At 40.8% G+C, this 13,260-nt stretch overlaps 1 protein-coding gene across 6 annotated transcripts in view; it reads right to left on the reverse strand.

Moving 5' to 3' along the window:
- LOC137383840 (synaptotagmin-B) overlaps positions 1 to 13,260 on the reverse strand; it is a 691,314-nt gene that overhangs the window by 368,545 nt on the left and 309,509 nt on the right. For all 6 annotated transcript variants that reach the window (XM_068057126.1, XM_068057125.1, XM_068057129.1 and 3 more), the window contains one exon: positions 4,196 to 4,238. The gene's annotated coding sequence lies outside the window, so the exon portion shown is untranslated. The remainder of the gene's footprint in view (positions 1 to 4,195; positions 4,239 to 13,260) is intronic.

Consider the following 13,260-nt stretch of genomic DNA (forward strand, 5'->3'; position numbering starts at 1 on the left):
AGCCCTGCCATTTCTATACAACCTTATTTTTTTTTAAAAGTCAAAAAGTTAATAATTCACAAAGCTGAAGTAATGGAAAGTTGCACTCACCTACTTCAGAGTCAAAGGAAGACTCACCAGCTGCTAGAAGCTATAAAAGATAGAAAAAGGAACCCCTCTTTCCTCCTCTACACCAAATTCTCATGTGCACTAAATTTCCAACTTCACTCAGGCAGATGTCTCCTCTCACTGTGTTCAGTTCAGAAACTAGTCTGCTTTATATAGAGATTCTGATGATTCCCTAGCTAGCTCAGCTTCCTGCTACAATAATGAACACCTATTCAACCTAACTACTTTCAACTGATTGATAGATAAGTGCCAATGCTGGCTGCTACTTGTTTCACAAGGCTATTTACCTAACCATGAGATTTAAAGCCTGACTCTTAATCTAAAATTGACCATGGACCATGATCTGACCATGGAAATTCCACCCTCACAGCTGAATCCATTTCCTAGTTTCCTAGTACATGAAATTTTGAGTGCTATCTTGGTTACAACCCCAAACAATTTCTCTTCATGCTGAATAGTTAGACAACATAATTGTACCACCTCAGCATGGGATAAGGCTGAGTAGAAATGTCAATCAAGTTTGAAAATTGAGCCAAGGTCTTCCTATATTTTGGTTACAATGTGAATTCACCTTCAATATAAATTGAGGTAATGCTGGATCAAAGCTTAAATCCTATATTCACCAAAAACTTATAAGTTCCATGTATATGCACCCACTAAGTTCAGACAATGGAATACATGGTATGCATCAATAAACAGAATTTATCCCAAGGCTGATACATTGTTCTCAACAACAAGCCTGGAGAATTTTACTTGCCAGTTCTTCTCAGCTAAAAAACAACCAACCTCACCAATTTGCAAATCAAATTAATAGTTGTCTATCTCTGATTTTTCATGGCTTCTTTCTCTGGTTTCTGACCCTCAGTTGTCCATTGCTTTGTGCTTTTATGTTGCAGGCATATTTAATTCATTTCCTTTTGGTAGAAATTTCTATGTCTTTTCCAAAAATCGAAGTCCTGTTCACCAATCAATAATAAAGAGTTTGTTTTTTCAGAGGATCAGGGTTTACTTGATGAAACTGCAACGAGCAAGCAATAATCAAACAGGAGTGAGATTTATATCGAAGCAGCGACATACGTTTATCCCAACTGAGCAATTTTGGAGTTAATGAATATAGATAACTTGATGAAAATACAGTCATCTCATGAGTGATATATTTATTATATATTTTTCAATTTTTTTAATGACATTTGAACTAAGTTTCTTACTGATTTTTTTGCATGGTTTGAATCTGAACATATTCAGTTGAAGCTGTTTTTGTAATGTCCCTTTTCATTGCTGTGTCATACCTTTGAACATATGAATTCCATTTCCACTGTTATCTCTCCACACAAGTGTTAGACCTTGTAAGATAAATATTGTTGTGTCCGACTGTGCAGGCAATACTTCTGCACCTCTTACACAAATTATGTTACTGTCCCTGTGATGTGAAACATCAGTGGGTAAGATCTCCACATCTCCCATAAACATCTTATGAACTGATATTAAGAGAAAAATAAAAGTATATCTTACAAAATAACAAATGCACAGGAATAAAGTGTAAATGCGTTTGGGTCCATTACTGGATTGAAACTTACTTATGGTTTGGACCTTAAAATGATCTGCTAAACACCCAAAAATGTTTGTAGTCAGCTGTTATTCTGTATTAACTCAGATTTCATAAAGAAACAGCTAAATACTACACTAATGTTTGCAGAAAACGCATGCTTTTTCTGTGCACATTAATTGTTTTTTGTGTTACGACTAGGTGAGAAAGATGTCTAGGGGCCCTTTTTAGTCTTCACCTGGTCTGACTGTAACAGGATTTTAATTTTAAACACACTGTGTTTTGAGTTCTCCCTTGGTGAATCCTTGTTCACTGCTTTCCAATTATAAGGCAAAGAAATGAGCGCAAACAGGATTCCTCAGTTTTAAAGCAGAAAAGTGAAATTTATTAAAACTTAAACTCTAATTCGGTTAACGCCGTATGCGACATGCACATACAAAAATAAAGTGAAAAATCTGAGGCAATATCAGAAGAGTTTCTTGTTACTGTGCTTCAAGCTCACTGTAGTCCTTTTGCAGGTTGTCTTACTTTTTGTTGGGGCCCAGTATTATTCTTAAATCTTGTTCACTGTAGGAGACTTTTCTCTCTTCGGGTTCATGTCTCTTCAACGGGTCTTCAATTTCATGAGAAAGAGATAGGAGCAGACAGGAGAGAGATCTTTTCAGTTCAGGAGCAAACAGCTTTCTGAGTTTTAAAACTCTGTGGCAAGTTCAAATTAAAAAATACTCCAACTGCCAGTTAGTCATATGACTAAACTGGTCTGACCAGGTCTTCTGTGTATTGGGAAAGCAGGGACTGGGACCTTTGTTCCAACACAGTCTGCTGGTATACAAAAAAGGTTTTTCCAGCGAGGGGCCTGGCACAGGCCCTCTTTTCTTTCCAGTAGCAATTTTAAGTTTTAACGTTCATGTGGTGAAATAATGTGTGCCTCATTCTTGGCAGGCGAGGGGCATGCATGACATTTGTCTTAGACTTCTTGTGAGTACAGTTTTTACACACGAAAGAAATCCCAGTCATTAATCAAAATTTAGAGAAATCTATTGCCCAACCCATAAAGCCAATATTGTATGCATTTGAACATGTAACATGATTTTTTTATCAAAGTGATTCCTGACAACGCAGCTCCCCACTGACGTCATCAGGCTGCGCCGGGTACGCACATGCGCAGACGGTGTCCTGCTCACTGCGCATGCGCCGCATTCCAGCTTGCCAGGACTGATCAGCGCATGCGCGGATGACGTCATCGCGTGACGCAGACTTCCTCGGGAATCGCACTGGTCGGCCTCTGCGCATGTGCTTTTTGCAACGCAAAGGGTTATTCACGCATGCGTCGATCTTCCGATATTCATGCATGCGTCAAAGCTTCGGCACGAGTTTCTGAAAGTGGAAGGAGGAGAAGTTTCGTCGGGCATTTTCTCGCAATAATTTAGTCGTTTTGGAGATTTCAGTCTGCTTCATTTTTATTAGACAGAGGAGATTGCTCCAAGGTAAGTTGCTCTGCTGTTGTAAGTTGCTCTGAAAACATTTCCATTGTCTGGGGCACTGCATGTGTTCCAGTCCCAGTTGTAAGCTGCTCTGAAAACATTTCCATTGTCTGGGGCACTGCATGTGCTCCAGTCCACTGCACTGCACTAAAATCCTTTCCGTTGTCTGGGACTGTTTGCAGGCAGTACATGTGCTCCAATCCCTGTTGTAAGTTGCTCTGAAGACATTTCCATTGTCTGGGGCTGTGTGCAGGCAGTACATGCGCTGCAGTCCAGTGAACAGCTTTCCATCTAGATGGTCACTTTCGTTTCAATGGAGTGCATTCTGTATTTCTTATCTCATCTCATGTTTCTTGTGTGGTTCCTTAATAGCCTTCGTGAACTGCAAACGTCGATGATGGCAACTTCAGTAGATTCCACAGAGCAGCTCCTCTGCACTGCAAAACAGGCGCGCACCAGATATAGGGACCTTGTCATGGTGCACATGTAAACTGCTGCCAACAACACACCTGGGGATGGCTGACTTTTGGTGAGGGCACGTTTTGGATGCTATTTCCCCGACTTTGCAACTGCACTTCAGATATTCAGCTGTGGTGGAGGGGTGGAGGTAGGGGGGTAGAGGGAGGGGTGGAGGTAGGGGGGTAGAGGGAGGGGTGGGTGAAGAGGGAGGGTGGGTGAAGAGGGGGAGGGAGGGGTGGGTGCCCCTCCCCCCCTTCTCACCACCTCCCCCCTTCTCTCCCCCTCCCCCCCTTCGCTCCCTCTCTCCTCACCGCTGCTCTCTCCGACCCCCCCCCCCGCGCTGCTCTCCCCAGCCCGCGCTGCTCTCCCGCCCGCTCCGGCCATTGTATGCTGCCACGTGTTTATTAGGTTGCCTCTGTGTGATTCTTTGAGCAACGCCATCTTTAGTCCTGGCAGCTGCTACAGTCGCAAGCTGTGACGTTTTAGCAGCACATGCTGTATTTGCGCATGTGCCACAACAGCGCCACCTACCGATAGCGTTGTCAACAAATGCAGTCATTTTTTATACAAGAGATGGAAAAGGCAAAGAAACACTTACACCTAGCACTGTTGGTCAAAGGCGATTTTTCTTACTGGTTCAGCTGAATGGAAAAAGAAAAAGAAAAAGGCCGTTTACACATTGATCAATAAAACTACTGAAGCTTAATATTTTAGATCTAATCTTACATTGTACTATTCAGCTTTGATTGCAGTATAATTAGATAGTGCTAAAAACTAGAGAAATTGATGTCCCATTAATGCTGCTACTTTCTATTGTTACCACGATCGAAATAACAACAGAATTGGATTAAATCATGTGAAAAGGGAAGGTTCTGAAATTCCCATGTTTTTGACAAATTTCTATATTGTATTTGGAAACATTTTGTTGGAAAGTACTGCTTTCTGAAGTCAGTTGATTCTGAGAGTTTGTCAGTGGGGCACCCCCTCTAGTACCAGAAGAGCAACAAGGCATGATCAAAGGAGAAGAACAACATTGAGGATTTTGTTTAAAAAAATTCAGAAACACTCTCCATGAGCCAGATGGATGGAAGATGGGCTAAAGGGCCTTAAGAGAAGGAAAGGAGCCCATTTATTTGCCCGCTGCCTCCAAAAGGGAGTTGAGCGGGTCTTCCTTTGCTCCCCCTGGTTATACTGCCACACCTCTCTTTCGTGGTTTGTGGTTCGGGAGGGAAATCAGGCAAGAACCCAGGTCCCACCTCTCCCTGGTCATTTACTTTCAGTGGATGGTAAGGGCTTGAGCTGGTTATATTCTTTCGGGGAGAAGGGGGCAATTTAAGTCTGTGTTTGGAAGGGCAGAACGATGCACCAGGCTTCCATACCCAATTTTTGCCTCATTTTCCACTGTTATATTGCCCAGGATATAATGAATCTTTTGAATCTTAACACATTCAGTTGAAGCTGTGTTTGTAATGTCCCCTTGTCATTACTGTGTCATACCTTTGAACATATGAATTCCATTTCTATTGTTATCTCTCCACACAAGTGTTAGACCTTGTAAGATAAATGTTATTGTGTCTGACTGTGCAGACGATACATCTGTACCTCTTACACAAATTATACAATGACACAAATTATAAAGAGTGGGTCAGGTTGTGATCTATTATTTCTCTTGTTTCAATCAATTGGAATGATAATGGCCCCAATATTTATGGGGAGGCAGGGAGGGAGGGGTTGTAGCAGCTGGAAAACTTTGAAATGTAGGTAATACAGAGGTCCTGCCTAATGGGGGTGGGGGGGGGAGGCTGAACACAGCAGGTTAATTTGGGGCCGGGGGGGGCAGCACACCTGCTCCTCGTAGCCCACAAGCAGTGCTGGAAAAGCACTTACCCATTGGGTCTGGTTATTCTCACCTCCCTTCAGCTGCCAGATTTCCTGATCCCTGGGAAACCCGACCCACAGTCATTACCTGTAAAAGACTGTTAAGATCTGAGGCCTGCATCCTTATTAAAATATTTAAAATACTGACTTGCTTCTCCTGAGTAGGTTGCACACCCCACCCCACAACTCACCATGGTTAAACCGGAAATAGGCGTGTTTACGGTGGGTTGAAGTGGGTTTCAGAATTCAGCATTTTCAGAATTTAAAAACTTGTTATTCTGCCACTCATCCTGGGTGTTTAAATTTCCCCAATGACACTCCAATAAGAAACTTCTGTGGTTCTGATCTAGAACTGACAGCGACAGTGAAACAGGGTATTTGGAAATGCAGGCAATCCTGGGATCTGCATTTTTTTGCATTCTGGTTTCGTGTTTTTTTTTGTTGTACTTTAAAATTGTCACAGATACACTCATTCTTACTTATCCTGCCAATTTTTAAATCCGTGATGTTGTTTGTTCAGCTTTTGCACCGTGCGGGTGATACACTTCCTCTAGTAGTCTTCAAGTTTGAATCAAGTAAATGCTTTCCGCATTGCTCAATAAGGTACTTTATAGAAAACAAATGTATTTAGACACATTCGATTATGTAGAGTAAATCTGTAGATGATGTAGCCAATTCCTACAAGATCAAAGGATGACACACTGTTGATATCCACAAGTAACATCTTAGTCTAAGCCAAGTACATCTAGCCCATGCCTAGCAAACCTGCAGCAGTTTATCAAAGATATTCATGGCATGGTGAACATGGCAGATGAATTGGATCTTATGTGGTAAGGTTTTTTTTAACTGCTTTTGATAAAGTTCCACATTGGAGATTAATGGCTAGTCATTGAATAGGAATAGAATGATGAATACAAAATTGACCCTAAAAAAGGCAATTAGAGGCTCACCGAATATGGAAATTACTCAAGCTGGAAATGCATGACAAGTGAACCACCCCAGGGTTGGGTTTTGAAGACTGCTGTTATTTATTAAAAGATAAATTCCTTAGTTGAAGGTATCAGGAACAAGATTTCCAAATTTACAAAGTATACTAATGCTGGAAGCAGAGTAAATAAATACAATTGGTTTCAGCAAGATTTGAATCCTTTAGATAGCTTGGTCAATAGATACTAAATTCAGCTCAATATGCAGAAGTGCAAAATAATGGGGTTGGGAACAAGGAAACAGAGAGGGAGTGGAGTAAATGGAAAAGGTATGGTATGGGCTGATCAGCAGAGGGATTTAGGAACAATAGTTGAAATCATCAACCCAATATATGGCTGCCATATAAAAAAAAGGCACCGAATAACTTTTGTAAATGGATATAATCAAAAGAAGTGATGCTGTTACAGATAGTATTGGGTTAGACTGCATGTCAAGTATTGTGTGAAGTACGGGTCACTATACAATGGGAAGGATATTACTCTTGAGAGCATGAAATGTATGGCAACAAAGATGATTCCAGATCTCACAAAACTAACCTATGAGGAAAGATCAAGAAAGTTAGACCTGGTTTCTTTGAAAACAAATGAGGTGAGATAGAAAATGCATGATAAATTGATCCAAATTGTTCATAATGATAAAGGGTTTAAAATCTAAGGGGCATAATTTAAAAGAATAGGAAATAGCAAAATCAGCAAAACTATTTTGCACAAAAGATAACAGACATATAGGGCAGTATTTTCAGCTTGAGTTACGCCAGCTCCCTGGTGTAACCTGGGATGACTTGGGTGATGACTGCATTAGGAACCAATTTGCTAACTTTCCATGGTTTCTGGGATTTCCTGCCCATGTATGGGTGGGTGCATTCTAACAATATGCAAAGGTGGGAAATCATCTGACCTATTTCTGGTCATTTGCATCATAAGCAACACTGAACGCAGCGGATGTCTGCTCAATCCTGGTGTCCAGCAATTGAATGGGTGGCACAGGGAGGGAAAAAGAAAATTGAATTGGGAAAAAAGCCAATATAATTAATTGTGGGAGAATTAATTACATTAGCTTAGACTGGAAGTTCAACCAGCAGCTCAGAGACAAAACTATACTGCAGCAGGCCTCCAAGGCGTGCCAAAGCCACTCACTATTCACATTGCAAGTGGAGTCTGGGCATCCCGCCATAATTATGCATACGTCATCAAGGCTACAAATTTAACCTGGGTAAAGGTGCATCTTTATACCGACGGAGGTCCCACCACCTTGAATATGCACCTTAATTCTGCTAACCAAAAATAACTTGCATTTAAATAGCACTTTTAATGTAGTCCCAAGGTGCTTCACGGCAGTGTTATCAAACAAAATTTGACACTGAGTTACATAAGGAGGTATTAGGACAGGTGACCAACAGCTTGGCTGAAGAGGTAGATTTTAAGGAATATCTTAAAGAAGGAGAGAGAGGTAGAGATACAGGGAGGTTTAGGGAGGGAATTTCAGAGTTTAAGTTCTAGGTAGCTGAAGGCACAGTCGCCAGGTGGAGTGATTAAAATCGAGAATGCCAGAATTGGAGGAGCACAAAGATCTCAGAGGGTTGGAGGAGATACAGAGATAGGAAGGGGTGATGATATAGAGGTAGAAGTAGGTGGTCTTGAGAATGAAGTGGATGGAGTGGATGGAGATATGGGGTTGGAAGCTCATTTCAGGATCAAATAAAATGTCAGATTTGAAGATAGTCTGATTCAGCCTCCGACAGAAGAGAAATGGCCAGGGAACAGAGCTTGTGACAGAGATGGAAGACAATGGCTTCCATTTTCCCAATATTTAATTGGAGAAGATTAGTGCTTATCCAGCACTGGATGTCAAGTATGCAGACTTGCAAATCAGAGAGAGTGGAGGGTTCGAGAGAGGTGGTGGTGAGTTTGAACTGCATGTTGTCTGCATACTTGTGGAAACCAGCACTGTATTTTTAGCTGATGCCTCTGATGGGCAGCATGTAGATGGGAAATAGGAGGAGGCCAAGGATAGAACCTTGGGGAACACCAGGGGTAATAGTACAGGAATGGAAAGAGAAACCATTACAGGTGGTTCTCTGTCTATAACTGGATAAATAGGAATGGAACCAGGCGCTGTTAGTTCCACCAAATTGGCTGACAGTGGAGAACCATTAGAGGAGGGTGGTATGATCAAACATATAAAGTGACATCATACAGGCCCCCACCTGCCAAGGATGAGGCACACATGGACATAAAATTTTAAAATTGTTGCTGGGAAGAAAAGAAGGCCTATTACAAGGGGTTGCCAAGCCCCTGGCTGGAAAGACATTTTTTTCATACCAGCAGACAGCATTGGAACAAAGGAAACAGTCCCTGCCCCAATACACAGAAGAGACCTGGTCATGTGACCACCTTCTGGCGAAATAGGGGAATTTTAAATTGGAGAAACAGAATTTGAACTCAGAAAGCTATTTGCTCCTGGTCTGAGAATATCTCTCTCCTGTCTGCTCCCATCTCTTTCACACAGCACTGAAGACCCATTGAAGATACATGAACTCGAAGAGAGTAAAGTCTCCTACAGTGAACAGCATTTAAGAAGAATACAGGACCCCAATGAAAAGCAAGGCTACCTACAATCAAGGATTCTACAGCGAGCGCGAAGTACAGTAACAAACCCCCTTCAGAGATTGCCTCAAATTTTTTCACTTTATTTTTCTGCTGCTCTTTTCTGTCCCTATTTGCATGCGTGTATGGTGTGTGCATGCTAGCGTGGGCGTGTCGTGTAGCCGTAGGCGTTAACCGAATTAGAGTTTAAGTTTAAGTTTTAATAAATTTCACTTTTCTTCTTTAAACCTAAGAAAGCCTGTTTGTGCTCATTTCTTTGCCTTAAAATTGTAAAGCGGTGAACAAGAATTCACCAAGGGGGAGCTCAAATCACAATGTGAAAACCCTGTTACAGTAAGACCAAGTGAAGGCTAAAAGGGACCTCTAGACACCTTTCTCACCTGGTCGTAACAGTGATAAATCTAATTCATAGGATACTTTACCACAGAAAAACACTGAAGTAAATAAAACACTGGGGATGGTAGCATAGTAGTTACTGGACTAGTAATCCAGAGAACTAGATTAAAATCTGGAGACATGAGCTCACACTCCACCATATCATCTAGGGAGTTTAACTTCAGTTAATTAAATAAATCTGGAATTTAAAAAATACTAATATCAGTAATGGAGAATGTATAACTACCAGATTGTCATAAAAACCCATCTGGTTCACTAATGTTCTTTAGGGAAGGAAATCTGCCGTCCTTACCTATCTGTACAAGCAGACCCACAGCAATGTGGTTGACTCTTACCTGTATTCTGAAATGGCCGAGCACACCACTCAGTAGTCAGGAAGGCAGATAACTATCATTTCCTCAAGGGCAATTAGGGATATGCAATAAATGCTGGCTTTCCCATAAATGAATTTTAAAAAAGTATAGTTTCAAGAGACAATTAAATATGGGCTCTGCAGAAAGAAGACATTGGGGGATATATAGAGAGATAATCTGGAAACAGCCAAAAGCAGCTAATTTGTTGAGACAGATAATTTTATCCTATGTTTCAATATATTATGTGGCTGAAGTACAATGGTTATGGAATATTTTTTCTCTTCTGCATATGCATGAATAAAGAGGTTGTTGAGTTTCTTAGAAAATGTGATATCTTACTTTTCAATTTGTGTTTTGTTTGATAAAAATTATAAGTAACATAAAATGTACTTTTACAACATATCTATATTGACTTTTATTGCAGCAAATTGATACATATTTACAGATTGCCATTTTACTGCTATATTTATCAATAGAAGTCAGAGACCTTTATTGCTGCTTAGAGCTTAGTAACAGCATAGAAAAGTGAATTTGAGAGCATAATAACCACCTTTTAAAGGTCTGATGTCAGAAAACATGTTTGATTAATTTTAAAATATATAGTTACAAGCAAATTTCTAAAAGAGATAAAGGGCTGGATTTTGTTCTCTCTTAGACATTAGGTTCCGTGGCCGGGGGGGTGGTGGGGGGGAGGGGGCGCCTGATGTTGCCTCCGGGAAAGGGCCGCCACGCGACGCCGGGAGGGCCTGGCCCGATACTGCAGGAGGCAGCGAGGACTTGTGGCGGCCCCTCCGCCGCTCGGTGACAGGACCCCAATTTGAATATTTAAATACATTAAAATGAATGCATTAATGACACTCATGTCGCTGCCTGATGTCCGGCTATGATCTTCGGGCTGATGGCCAGCATTCCCACACCTTTAGATCCCCGATCAGGGAAACGAGGTGCCACACTGCGGGGAGGGGGAAGGAGGTAAGTTTCTTAGTGCAGCGGTGGGGGAGGGGACATGGGGTCAAATTAATGCCTTGGGTGTAGGGGATGGTGGGAAGGGTTGGAGTTCAAAGTTTGTGCAATTTAGTGGAGAAGGCTAGATGGACTAGGTAAGTGTTTTGGGGAGGGAAGGGCAAATAATTAATTTTATTGTTATTGGGGTGTGGACGAGGGGCAGAAGAAAAGTCTGTATTTCATTTTATTTACTTTACCTTTAAATATTTAAATTTCTCAGTCGGGCTGACAGCCCTCTAAAAATAACTTCAGCACCTGCGCACAGGCAGCTGACGCCATTGCCGGGGACGGACAGCCCGCCCCCTCCACGTGATCCGGGGCGGGGAGTGGTCTGCCCTGGCTATTTAAATGAGCTGCCTAATGATAGCTTGCGGCAGGTCCGCAACATGTGGCCCATCTTTTTCCCCGCTGTTGAAAACGGCGGTGGGCACAGAAGATTCAACTCATAATATTCAAAATTGTCTGCTAGAGAAAGCAAAGTTTGCCTAGAAGCAAGATGTTGCCTATGCTGAAATGTGTCATTGTGTTTCAATTATTGCAATGGAAATGATGCAGGCTGGTTGACTCTGCTCCCTGCTCTTGATGAAAACCATGTGCCTTTGTGCAATTCAGAGCAATGCCAATGTAAGCAAATTGTTGAAAAAAATTTCAGTTTAGTTTTGGCGTGGCTGTGTTAATAGATTAGGAGATTGAAAGAAACTAAGACGATCTTGAGGTATCCTAACTGTCAGTCTTCATTTTTCTGCAATCCTACTGTGCATTTTATGAGTCTTCTCTCTTTCTCTCTGAGACTTTCAGGTTTCTTTCTCCCACTCTAGGGCCTGAGCACAAAAATCAAGAATGACACTCCAATGCAGTACTGAGGGAGTGCTGCACTGTAGAGGTGCCACCTTTTTGGAAGAGACGTTAAACCGACGCCCCATCTGCCTCCTCAGTTGGATGTAAAAGATCCTGTGGCACTATTTTGCAGAACAGTAGGGGAGCTATCCCCAGTGTTCGCAAATTGGCTACTGCGTTTCCTACATTAATACTGTAACTACAATTCGAAAGTATTTAATAAGCCGTAAAGTGCTTTGAGATGTCTGGTAGTCATGAAAAGCACCATATAAATTTAAGCCTTTCTTTCTTTCCTTCTTTCTTTCTCTCTTCCCCGTCTCTGCCTAGGTTCAACGACATCTCACTCCCTATCTCTGCCTCTGGCCAATTCTATTGTTCCTTCCTCTAGTGCTCTACTTACTTGTGTCTTAATCTCCTTTTATCTCCATCCCTTGCTGTCTTACTTTTATCAATTTTCTCACTAAATAAAAGTTCCTGTCTATCATGACAGTGTCAGAACCACAATACTGAACAGATGAAAATGAATAAAAATGTGATAAGAAAGTGTCTGTCCAGCAATACGGAACTGATCTCCATTACAAAAAACTGAATAAAAATATTCCACACCCACACAGAAGCAGTAATTGTTTCCAAACAAACAAAAACCTCAGCAGAATATCAATTTCCAATCTCCCACACTACTGCATATCTGCACACAAATGAAAACACAAGAACAAAACAATTTTAAAGGATTGTGAATGCCCAATATCAATTACTTTGTAAAAAAAAACTACTAGCCTCTTTATACATATTTCCACAAGTGGCAAAATTAATGAAGAGTTGTGTGGAAGGGAACGGAGGGTATAAAATTGCATTTTTCTTCCTCTTTCTATTAATTTTAAATAATCTTATCATTTTTGAGTCTTTCCGTTTCAGCCCCTTTACTTTCACTTAGATTCTTATCTATATTTCTTATCCTTTTTTTGCCAGGAGCAGCATCACTTTATAATTTAATATTATCTGCTCCATTGCAAAGCAATGTAATTAAACACTACAAACTCTTTGAAATTCAATTATTTATGATCTTTGTTTTGGAAACATTTCCAAAGGTAGAACAAGTAGACTTCTACCTGGATAAATGAGCTGACCAAGCTTGCACAGAATTATAAACGCACAGGCAGATAAATGTACTAAGAATACACAAATGAGTTACAAAACTTGATTTCATTGCATAAAGCATCATCTTTGATGTGGATCAGTTTAGAAGCATGTGCTAATGATTAGCAAACTGTTATCATTCTCAGGGTTTCTCAAACACCATTTTGCTTCAGCTCAAATGATCTGGCTACAGTGGAATATATTTTTTTTAACACCATGAAATCTGCATCTTTCACTTTTGATCTGGGACATGGGACTAGCAATTAGCCAGTGTCTGTAATAAATTGCACGTAAGGTTCCCATCATGTCTTCAATCTCTCAACAAATAGAAAATAAAACAAAAACTAACCAGCTTTGTACAAGTGAAAATAACTAATTACAGTTATTTACTATTAAATAATTTACAAAAGAACAGATATTAGGAAAATATTTACAGTGCAATAAATTTTTTAAAAGTCCTTGAA

Source organism: Heterodontus francisci, chromosome 25 (genome assembly GCF_036365525.1).
Source record: "Heterodontus francisci isolate sHetFra1 chromosome 25, sHetFra1.hap1, whole genome shotgun sequence".
Classification (NCBI taxonomy): Eukaryota; Metazoa; Chordata; class Chondrichthyes; order Heterodontiformes; family Heterodontidae; genus Heterodontus; species Heterodontus francisci.